Consider the following 11649-nt stretch of genomic DNA (forward strand, 5'->3'; position numbering starts at 1 on the left):
TCCCTCCACTTCATTTGCTAAAATGATAATATAATCAAGTATTAAGTTCATGCTTTATATAAAGGAACAATAACATAAACATATCACCGGGTTCATTCCCAGTTGCACGGTCTTTCAAAATAATTGTAGCAGTAAGGTCAAATTCTACATTTTGAGCAAAAAACACACATCCAAAACGTAAAGACTTCCAGGTTTTAGATTGTCCAGGCCGATCACCAGACTTAAACATAATAGAACATGGATTTATACCATCTTAAGTGAAAACTGAAGGGAGTGGAGAGGATTGTATCCACTACAGTATTGCTCATTTTTGGCATGTGTAATATGTGCCACCGCACAGGATGGCATAGCTGGAAAAATGATACATGAATTGTGTTACTATTTTGTAATCATTAGATAATGGAAAATCATCTAGAGAGAGAGAGAGAGAAAGGGGGGGGGGGGGTAGACGAGTTAGAGTTGGGGTGATTGACCCGCTTGTTTGTGCATTATCCGTCTGAACAGAATCTGTAACTGTAGCAAATCCTCGAGCGCGCTCTAGTGTCCATTTTAAGATATTGGCCGACACGGTGCACACGGTCAAACGTGAATATAGGATTTCAACATTTTTTTCACCTTGAAAAAATAAAAAGACCCTAGAATTTTTTTTCATTCTTGTAATATCATGACTTGGATTCTTGCAGTATTACATATATAAAAAAAAATACAAATTTATCTTGATCATAACCTACTATTTTTTTATGTAACTATTTTACAGTTCAATGGTTAAGCAAAGTGACGTGCTTTGGTTTATTTTATGTTAAGTTTTCCAGGAAACTTCAATTGGGAGTGCCAATAAAGAATAAATAACAAACAAGCAAAGTTTAGCACAATGACTACTGTCGTGTTTTCTACTAGACGGGGCTTTGGCGTCATCTTGTGGCATTTTGGAGTATTTCAAAAAGAGCACCAAAAAAAGCCAAAAGTGTTTTTTTGTTTTGTTTTGAGCAAAAGACGAAGAGGATTGATCCCTAAACAGCATAAACAGACCCGATAGCCAAAATATTCGAAATGACTCAACACTTCTCTGACGGTGTACATTAAAAGCGTTATTTCCTTTGTAAAGGCATCGTTTGTGATACCAGTTACAACTCTTGTATCAGCTCTCAGATTTTACATGTAGTTGCATCTAATATGAAACATTCTGTAGCATAAGCCTGACCTTTCATTCATTCGGAAACGACGTCACCACGTGTGAGGTTATGCATGTGTGCATGCGTGATGTTGCACCTCCCCTGCCCGATTAGCAAACATGAACTATGATGCATACATCGTCATGCACATGGAATGCGTCAGAATATGAACATAGCGAGCATGGGTTGGGGTGCTGACGGTTGTCTTTCACGGTACATACCAACCAAACCAGCTGGCAGGTTGACTCGCCTGACGTCAGAGATATATATAATTTATAATAAAATGTTTATAAAAATAAAAAAAAAGAGCAATGATGATGACATTACCGAATGAACAATATTGAGCTCTTTAGAAAAAAAAATAAAAAATAAGAAGGAAAAAAAAAATGATATATATAATGGGTACATTTCTAAATCTATTGTTAAGCATAATATACTGTACAGTGGTGCTTTCAAAATACATGTTTATTCATTCCATGACCGTATCTGGGGCCATTCTATATTTTAATTGAATTGTGCGTAATTTTATTAGATCTTTAACACGTTTTTAAGTTTACTTTGTGTAATTTTGCTTTTTTATTATTTTTATTTTTTTTACCAACAACAGCTCAACTGCGTAATTTGTAATTAACCGTGGTGTCAAATCAATCACATTTACAATTGATCTGAGACTAAGTAGATAATTAACTCTCAAAGACTGACCTGCACACTTCCGGAAACGAGCTAATCGCCTTTAGCTAACTGGACAACAATATTTGAGGTAAACATAACACCCTTAAATAATTACCACTTGAATCCAATTCAAACAAGTGCTCACGAGTGCTTGACCCTTCAAAGGTGTATTAATTATGTGAAGAAGAAAAAAAGGCAAAATAGATAAGTTGTCCTTTTCCGTTCGAAGCTTGACCAGTAGATGGCGCTGTTTGACAGGTCTCTGTATGTATTGTAACAGTTGGGCAACTGACTGCTCTCCTCCAGCGAGAAAGTTTCCCCCTCGATAAAAAAGCAACTTTTTCAGACTTTCCGCCCAAGAGCACCTGGAGCCATGTCAGTCTCAATCCTTCAGTGACTCCAGCGGTGCAACACGCGCCGTATCCAAATGGAAATGTGGACTGGATGCTGTGCAGAATTGTATGTAAAGGCTGACAGCTTTGGAAAGGTTTCCCGGGCGCACTTTTGCTTGAACTATAAACTATATATTTGGTTCAAGAGTGCAGTCATTTTTATAATAAATATTATATATATATATATATATATATATATATATATATATATATATATATATATATATATATATATATATATATATATATATATATATATATATATATATTTTGCCAGTGTGTTTGGGAATTTCATACATGAGGGGAGGAAGGGGGAGATTTACACTAAATTTAACTACCGGTATCTAATTTAAACTAGAACATTTAGTTTAGAGATTGTGTAATATTGCTAAGCTATGTGTTTCTTAGTTATTGGTTGTGAGCTGTGCATACAGTAGAGTGTAGGTATGATGGAACGCTGTGCTATGTGCCAGGGGCTTTGACTGATGCTTTCTTGTAAAGAAGCTGGCATCTATAAGATCAACCAGCCACCCATCCATTGTTTTATTTACAACCTGGATAGCTTGAGGGATGAGCTCCTCTGAGCTGTATACACTTGCCAAATGATTGATACACATAGCAACTGATTCCAAGTCATTGACACGGGCCTGTCCTGTTTGTAGATGTTACACCTCGCATCCGTTGCCTGGCAACAGCTCCCCATTGCGGTCTGTGGCGTGGAGACGTCAGGAAAGTGATGCTTTGCTGCTGCTCTGTAAATCACACACCTGGTAGGAGACTGAGCGTGGCAGTGATGTAACAATGTACAGTATTTGTGTGCATTAGAGTAGCAAGTAACAAGACACTTCATTAGGTACTCGGCACATTCTCATTTTATCTGTGTAAAAAATGGTGCCTTTTCATAATGTTTTTTTATTTGATAAGCATGGTATCATATTTGGCATAAAAATGAGAATCCAGTACCTGACTGTATGGCAATAGAAATGTCACGATAGTATTGAGTTTTAAAATTAAATAGATATAAAATTATTACATTATTTTTCAATACAATGATTTAAAAAAAAACTGCAATATAACAACCTCCTATTTTATGGAGTTCAAAATGTATTCCATAGATTGTAGGTTTACAGTTTTCAAAATAAATATCAAGAGTTTCATCCAGAATAATAACCTTTTTTTTTTTTTTAATACCGCCCTCGAGTAACAAATACACACTCAAATATATCAGGATTTGAACATTACCAGTTTGTTGATATGTGTTGATAAGTAAGTGGATAATCATATCAAAGCTAAAGTCCTTTAGCATAGCACCTTAGCATAGCAATCATTAAAGACTAACTCAAAATAATGTCCCTTCATAACTGAAAAGCCAACAGCATCCTTTACTCCATATTTTGTTGTTAATTAGTTGTTCGTTAAGAACTTAATTCAACAATATTGTTGTTAAAGTGTACTACAAAAGGATTCACTTGACTGTTCAGCAATTATGAGTGAGAATATTACGGAAAATGGTGTTATAATGATAAGCGCAGTTTAATCAAGAATTGTCAAGTCTATACCAATGCGTTTAATATGACATAAATGTCTCTGTGATTAGCAGACGCCACCTCGCTCTCATAAAAATTCAATGTTTTAGACGAAATCTTCCTCCAAAAGCCTCTCCGGGCTCGAGTCGGCGGTGTGGTTTTCGTCTCCTCATCCCGCTCGATGCCATCTGTTGCTCATTTTTTCATTTGGTTCCCGTCTCACGTTGGCCCGGGCGAAGCCTCGCATGTTGTGAAGCTCTCGGCGTGCAAAAATTTGTTCATTTGATTCCTTCCAAATGAGGGTTTTGTCACGAGAGCGACGTTGTGAAGCCAACGCATTTTAAATAAGACAAAGTCCTGGAGAAGTAAAATGAACAAAAGGCTAGCATAGTCTTAAAAATCAACCCCTTGCTCATGTTGATATAAGCTGATTATGTGAAGAGTTGTCCAGTTTAATTGTAATTAGTACACAAGTATAAAACTATCCATAATGACTACTAAATTGTTGTCATAAAAGCCATTAGGCCTAAGTCACAAAGGCATTGAAGCTAAAGAAGTCAAGCTAATAAATGTTTGTGCTACATGCTAGCATAAACATAACTTGTCTGACATCAGTCTTTTAATGAACTTTATAGAAGTGTATTCTTTGAATAAATGCACTAAAGTTCTACAAAAGAAACCCAACCCAACATGTTTCATTGTAATTAGTACACAAGCATTTGAAACTATCCATAATGACTTTCAAAGACATTAGGCTAAGTCACAAAGACATTGAAGCTAAAGAAGTCAAGCTAACAAATGTTTGCGCTACACGCTAACATAACTTGCCTGACATCAGTCTTCTAATAAACTTTATAGAAGCGTACTTTGAATAAATACATTAAAGTTCTACGATAGAAACACAACCCAACACGTTTAATTGTAATTAGTACACAATTATGAAACAATCCATAATGACTTCTAAATTGTTGTCATGAAAGTCACAAAGAAATGGAAGCAAAAAAAAAGAGAAGTCAAGCTAATAAATGTTTGTGCTACACGCCAACATAACTTGCCCAACATCAAGTCTTTTAATAAACTTTACAGAAGTGTATTATTTGAATAAATGCACTAAAGTTCTACGATAGAAACACAACCCGACTTGTCCAATTACATTTGATTCCTCAAATGCCGTTAATTAGTTTTCGGGCACTTCCCATAACAATAATCTTCGGAACAAATTCCTCCATCATCGTTCCAAGAAGCTTGTCTTAGCCCGCCATGATTTGAATAATTCAAGTAATAAAGTGTGTGAGTGAGCGTTTAGTAGTCTGCTGCATGACTTGTATGGCCCAACTGGCCCCATCGTGGCGTTGTGGCACATTGCTTAACTCCTGGCTAAGCTAATCGTTTATTGCCATCCATTAAGTGTAGTTGTGTTGTTAAAAGTTGCCTTTGAAAACTGTAGCGCTGAGAAATCATTTTCCAGGTTGACACAAACCAGCAAGACATGGTTTTTGTTGGACTATCCTCACAATCTACAGTTGTGGTTGAAAACTCCATTTTGATAATGATTTTTTTTTTTAATGTCCTGTAAATCAATCTTTGGTGCGCTAATTTAGCTCAACCAATCAGAGAGGAGTGCACAAGAGACTATTTAGCTCCACCAAACAGAGGATGAAAAAAACGGCGGGATATTTTTTGCTTTAGTTAGTTTAAAGTTAGTATTGTAAACATAATATTTTTGGGGGTTTGGTTTAATTAATAAAACTGTTTTCTGTTCTGTTCTATTTAAAAAAAAAAAATTTTGCGTTAATGATAATGACCTAAATTATACAGATGCAGCTCAGTGCTGCCTGGCATGTTGTGGCACAACATGGTACTACAACGAAAAATCTCAATTCCAAGTTTACTTATTCATTTTTTAAAGTATTATTTGTCTACTGTACAGATCAAACTCCAATGAACTGGAACTGATGATTTAATGCCACAAATTGGTCCTGACCAGGATGACCTGAAGTGCGCAAATTAATAATGGCCGGCGGCCGACTCACTTCTCATCCTTCTCGTCTCGCGGTCACTTGAATTCAACCTCTTGGATCCGATTTAATGCAGTCATCTGGCTGTGATGTAAACCAGGTTGACTTGTAATTATGCAGATTGCCCTCCATTACGCAGAAAGATGGTTTTAATGTCTTCGCCAGGCATAAAGTGTCATATGCATCACAGGCTCGGATGCATATTGTGCTTTACGGTGTCGTAAACGGCCGGTGGAAATATATGGAGGGGATTTTTTTCTTCTTCACATAATTACATTTTATAGTTGGATTTTTACATGAATCCTGTGAAGGTTTAAGCCTCGTCGTGAATGTTTCACTTAAGATGAAGCATGAAGATATAAAACTCATAAGAGATACTCTACTTGTAAGATTTCTTGAATGCATTAAGGTGTGACATTTTCACACCAACATTTGTAAGATGTACTGTTAGGTGGTGTAAAATCAGACCAAACCCTTAAAGCAACAGTAAGGAACAGTTTTTCTGCACCAGGGCTCCCCCTACAGTTAAGACATGTCATTTATTTGGAAGTCACTGTGCATCCGTGGCAGTAACATGAAGTGCTGAAATAATTGTCAGGACTGCCACGTCATGTCTTTTGGAGTGTTAGCACTAAGGCTAGCTCCTCTAGCGCAAAGTCAGAAGTGTAAATAACTCAAACTAAAATTGAAACATCATCTTCATCAATGAAATAAGTACAAAATAATACTAGAAAAAAATACAACTAACTGAAACTACAGTTTTTACATTTATAAAATTATATATAATTATAGCAAAAATGCCCTCCCTTTTTGTTTATTATGTATTTATTTTTGTCTGAACAGAAGAAAGAAGGTCAAATCTTATTTTTGCGGGTGGGGGGGGGGTCAACAACAACAACTACAAAAGCAAACTAAAACTAATGCTAAAACTAAACTAAAATTAAGCATTCTTAAAAAAATTAAATAGATGAAACCTAATAAACCCACTCTAAAAAGTAATTAAAACTAGCTACAATTAAATAGTCAAAATAAAATGAAAACTATAATGAAAAATCTCTTAAAACTATTATAAGCCTGTTACACACTAAGGCAGGGCACTTATGAGACACCGTAACATCGTCACATTATTTAAAAGCTGTTTTTACACATTGTTTCAATTAAGTTTTGAGGATAAAAATTCTAATTTGTTTTCTTAATGACAAGATTTAGTGTTAATTTTTGGTATACCTTTTATTTTTAATGACATTTTCCTTTTAAAGGTAAATTGTGTAAAAACTACCGGTACACAATTCTTAAATCATGTTGCTCTATAGCTCCCCCTACAGTTAAGCCACGTTAATTCACCGTGTATCAGTAACAAAACATCATATATTGACACAATTGCCACTATTATCTATATTGCTCATTTGGGGTCACCATAGCAACAACAAAAACACTATGTTCCTTGTTGTAAGGTAGTGTCGCATCAAAGTGATCTAGTGCTTTAATTCAAAAGACAAATTCTTACTTAAAGGTTTTGGGAATTGAATTGACGTTTGAAGCTCAAAAGTCCAACATTGAAGTCATTGAAGTGGTTAATAAAGAAGCAAAAGCTGCTCAAACAGAATTCATCCAAATGCTAATAATGCTAATACATTTGTTGAGAGACAATGCTAACGCAATGCTAACGCAATGCTAATGACAATGCAACAATACTAACTGAGCAAGAAAGTGGGTGCTTTCTGCTATTTAAGGGGCAAAATGATGACACATGGTAGCTTTAACGGAATTTTAAGAGAATTCCTTGCTTCTCTTAACCCACTCTCACGCACCATCTGGGCCAAAGAAGAGCCCAATTAAAATGTTGGCCATGCAGCAGGAGCCGTGCATTTTCAACCACCAGCCCCTCTAGTTCTAAACGCGCTCTCTGGTGTCACATTGCACAAAACTGGCGAGTTCATTTTGCTGAAGTTGGCTCAAGTGCATTTAAAGGTCTGGATGCGGGCGGGTGGTCCTCACCCGTCTCCTTTTCCTTTCAGTCCGAAGTAGTGCTGGGGTTAGCCTCCATGCTGTGCGGTGGTCTACAATTATGCGTTAGCGTGGTCATGTTGGGCTCGGAAATTGACAACAACTCATCGAGGGTTATGCATTCATTTTTAAGTAGTCTATAAAAAAAAATTATATATATATATATACAAAATAAAAATAAAAATAAAAATAAAAATAAAAATAAAAATAAAAATAAAAATAAAAATAAAAATAAAAATAAAAATAAAAATAAAAATAAAAATAAAAATAAAAATAAAAATAAAAATAAAATATAATTTTTTTAAGAATTGAAACATTTTTCTATGAATAGAAATACATTTTAAAATAACTTTCACATACTATAGTTTCAAACTCATTTTATATTAGCCTTTGAATCACAAAGAACACATAGAGAAGGTCAGTCCGTCCACCAATAGCAAAATTCTATTATTGACAAGCACTGAAATGAATTGGGAAAGAAAAAAAAGCCCCAAAACAGTTGGCAAATGAAGTTTAAAACTCATAAAACAAGCAAATAAAATCTTTTTAAAACTTTTTTTTTAATTGGGGGTGGGGTTGAGAGAGAAATCAGCAATTATACAAATCTGGGGGTACTGAAGTAAGTATGTGGGCTTGTGGAAGGGGAAGTTTTATTTATTTATTATTATTAATTTTTTTACTGTAAAGAAGCAAATTAAGGCCCCCCCCCCCAACAAAATATTTCACTGTGGTTTAGAAGACAAATTCCTAAACCCGCAATGAGTAAAATTTGGTTCATCAGCGACTTTCAAAAAGTTTCCACTTTTGTAAAACTTTGTAATTACAAAAGTTTCAAAGAATGAGGCGAGCGATAACAGCTAATCTAATGGGAGACTAGCCCTACGAGTGTTTTTTATTATTTTTTTATAAACGCTGGCGTTGGTTGTGCAGCTGCAAATGTTTCATTAACCCAGGTGCCATTCATTAACATTCCATTATTCATCTGCTTTGGACTAGCCACATTTCCTCCATGACGACAATTACAAGGCCAGCACGGCTACATTAATTACTTCTTTATTTGTTACTAATTAGGAGCGCTATATTTAGGCGCAATAGACATTTCATTACGGGATATACCGCATTCACTATATTGAAGTCAAATGAGGTGCATAAAAGTGCATGAAAAGATAGTGAGGTGATTTTGTTTATTTATTAATTTTTTATTTCTCCAAAATAAGACCACCAGGTGTCCATGAAGTGTAAATGAGTGGTCCTGTTTGCATTTGATTCTCCTCCATGTGGTCAAACTGGCTTGCTCGCTTTTTTTGTGCCACACCAACGATATGTACATTATATTTTAACAAAAAAACACAAATACAAGTTAAACCCCCCACCCCCACCCCCCCCCCCCCCCCCCCCACCACCAATTATAGAGACTAGCTCGGCCTGTTACACTGAAAAATACCCTCAAAAACTTTTAAAAAACTGCTCAACATTCAATTTCCACTGAAATCGGAGGGAAAATGGGGGGAAACCACCTCCCATAAAAAAAATAAGTTCTCTACTTCAGTTTTTGGAGTTCAGTGATCCTCACAGAACCAAATGTTTGTCACCGACTGTGAATTATGAGTATGACAAATTAAAATTCAATACAAATTCAATAGCTGATCCCCTTCACTAATAGGGGAGGCAGAGATGCATACATTCAAGTTGATAAAAAATTTTTTATTGTGTATTTAGAACAGATATAAAATTTGTGATTAAATCATTAAAATTAAAATAAAAAATTCTAGGTTTTCATACTTTTGTTGACAAAATTGGGAAAAAAGGTAAATTTTTGAAATGTTTGACGTTTATAGCCGTCAATGGCAGTGAATGAGTTAAGAAGCAATATTTTATATCAACTCATGATTAATCACAAATTTTACATCTGTTCTAAATGTACAAAAAAAAAAAGATCTAGGTTTTCATACTCCTGTTAACAAAAATTGATTTTTTTTAAACTAATAGAAATAGTTAAAATGAAAATTTTAAAGTCTATAGCTGTCAATGGCAGTGAATGAGTTAATCGTGAGTTAACTAGTGAAGTCATGCAATTAACTACAAAATAAAAATTGTAATCGCCCGACGAGGTGATTATTAAGAATTAGGGATGTCAGGCGATTACATTTTTAAATTGTAATCAATTGCATGACTTCACTAGTTAACTCACGATTGATCACAAATTGCATATCTGTTCTAAATAAACAATAAAAAAAATTAACAAAAGTAGAAAAAAAAGTTAAACTAATAGAAATAGTTCAAATGATTTTTGGACGTTTATTACCGTCAATGGCAGTGAATGAGTTAACAATAAAAGAGAACGTTAACATGTTCTTTCATTGTGCCATTATGATCCTTTATGTCACAAAAGGGGCTTGTTTCAAAGTAGCTTTAACATAACTTCAAAAGAGATGACGTCACTTCCAGCATACAAGGAAGGCTGACGGATCGGACCGTTGTGAGAGTCCGTTCAGAACCCTAAAGGCAGTAGCTGGTCAGCAACCTTGGACTCAAGAATCTGCAGAGAAGACCGAGCGAGAAAACGATGGACTGCTGTGGCCTGGTGTGTTCCTGGCTTGGCTGCCATGTTCAAGTCTGATGTTGCTGACAAGGGAAATTTAAATTTTACGGAATATTGGTAATCACTACCATCAACATTTTGAACACACATTGTAATCGAGGCATGTTTCCGGACATTCCGTGACCCGTGCTAACGTTCTGCGCTCGGATGGTGCAAAGCAAAGCGTTCAATAGCATCTTTTCATCTGTGACGCGCACCTCTGAACTCCATCGCCGCCCGTCCCGCTAAACGTGGGCCGCCGCTAGATAAATATTAGCTTCCCTGGCACGGCGGCCCGCAGGCCCCTTGATGAAAGCCATTCGTCACTACAGCCGGATGACCTGTCTGCTCCGACCAGCGCGGACCGAGCAGTCGGGCGTGAAGGGGATGTCTCGGCGCGGCCGGCAAATCGTGATTTAATGCCTTTAATTTACACTGTCTGCGGGCCTTATCAAAAGGTTAGCTCGGGCAGCAGCAGCAAGAGCGGCGGCGGCGGCGATAGCTAAACTTGGCTATGAATTTTGGGAGCGGTTTGGAAATGGCAAGCGGCTTTAATCGCTGATATAAGTTTCTGGTTATTGCTTAGTGTTGCTTTTTTTTTTTTTTTAAAGTGGACTCCTTTGACACAACGTCCTGAGAGGAAAAGGTGGAATGTTAAGTGGTGTTAGGTGAGGAATGAGGCCCGAAATCATGATACGAACGTTCACATGAGAGGTGAAATCAATTGTGGCTTTTCGGTTTGTACACGTAAAGCTTTGTGGGTTAATAGTTGGGGTGGGAATCTTCTAATGCCTCACAATTTGAATCGATTCCGATTTTTGGGTTTGCGATTCGATTCAGAATCGATTATTATTATTATTTTTTTACCGAGAGAGCTCAGTATTGTTCATTCGGTAATTTTACCGATTTGACATGTCATCATCATTGCTCTCTTTTTTTGTGCGCTTGTATGTGTGTGCGCATGCGTGCGTGCGTGTGAGTGTGTACTCATTAGTTCACCTAAAACCTATTATTGATAAAAACTGCTGGATTCAGCTGCCTAACTCATATTCCACTAATGTAATACTAAGCAGAATACCGTATTAGTAGGGGTGGGAATCTTTGAATGTCTCACGATTCGATTCCGATTTTTGGGTGTGCGATTCGATTCATAATTGATTTTCGATTCGGAACGATTTTTGACTCAAAATGATTTGATTGACAATGATTTTTGCTTCAATTTATAGATGTTTAAGGAATCGTAATGATCTACTCCAGTCTGACTCGCTAATGCTAATTAGC

This window comes from Leptonotus elevatus, chromosome 8 (genome assembly GCF_054856555.1).
Source record: "Leptonotus elevatus isolate MCC_2025b chromosome 8, RoL_Lele_1.0, whole genome shotgun sequence".
Taxonomy (NCBI): Eukaryota; Metazoa; Chordata; class Actinopteri; order Syngnathiformes; family Syngnathidae; genus Leptonotus; species Leptonotus elevatus.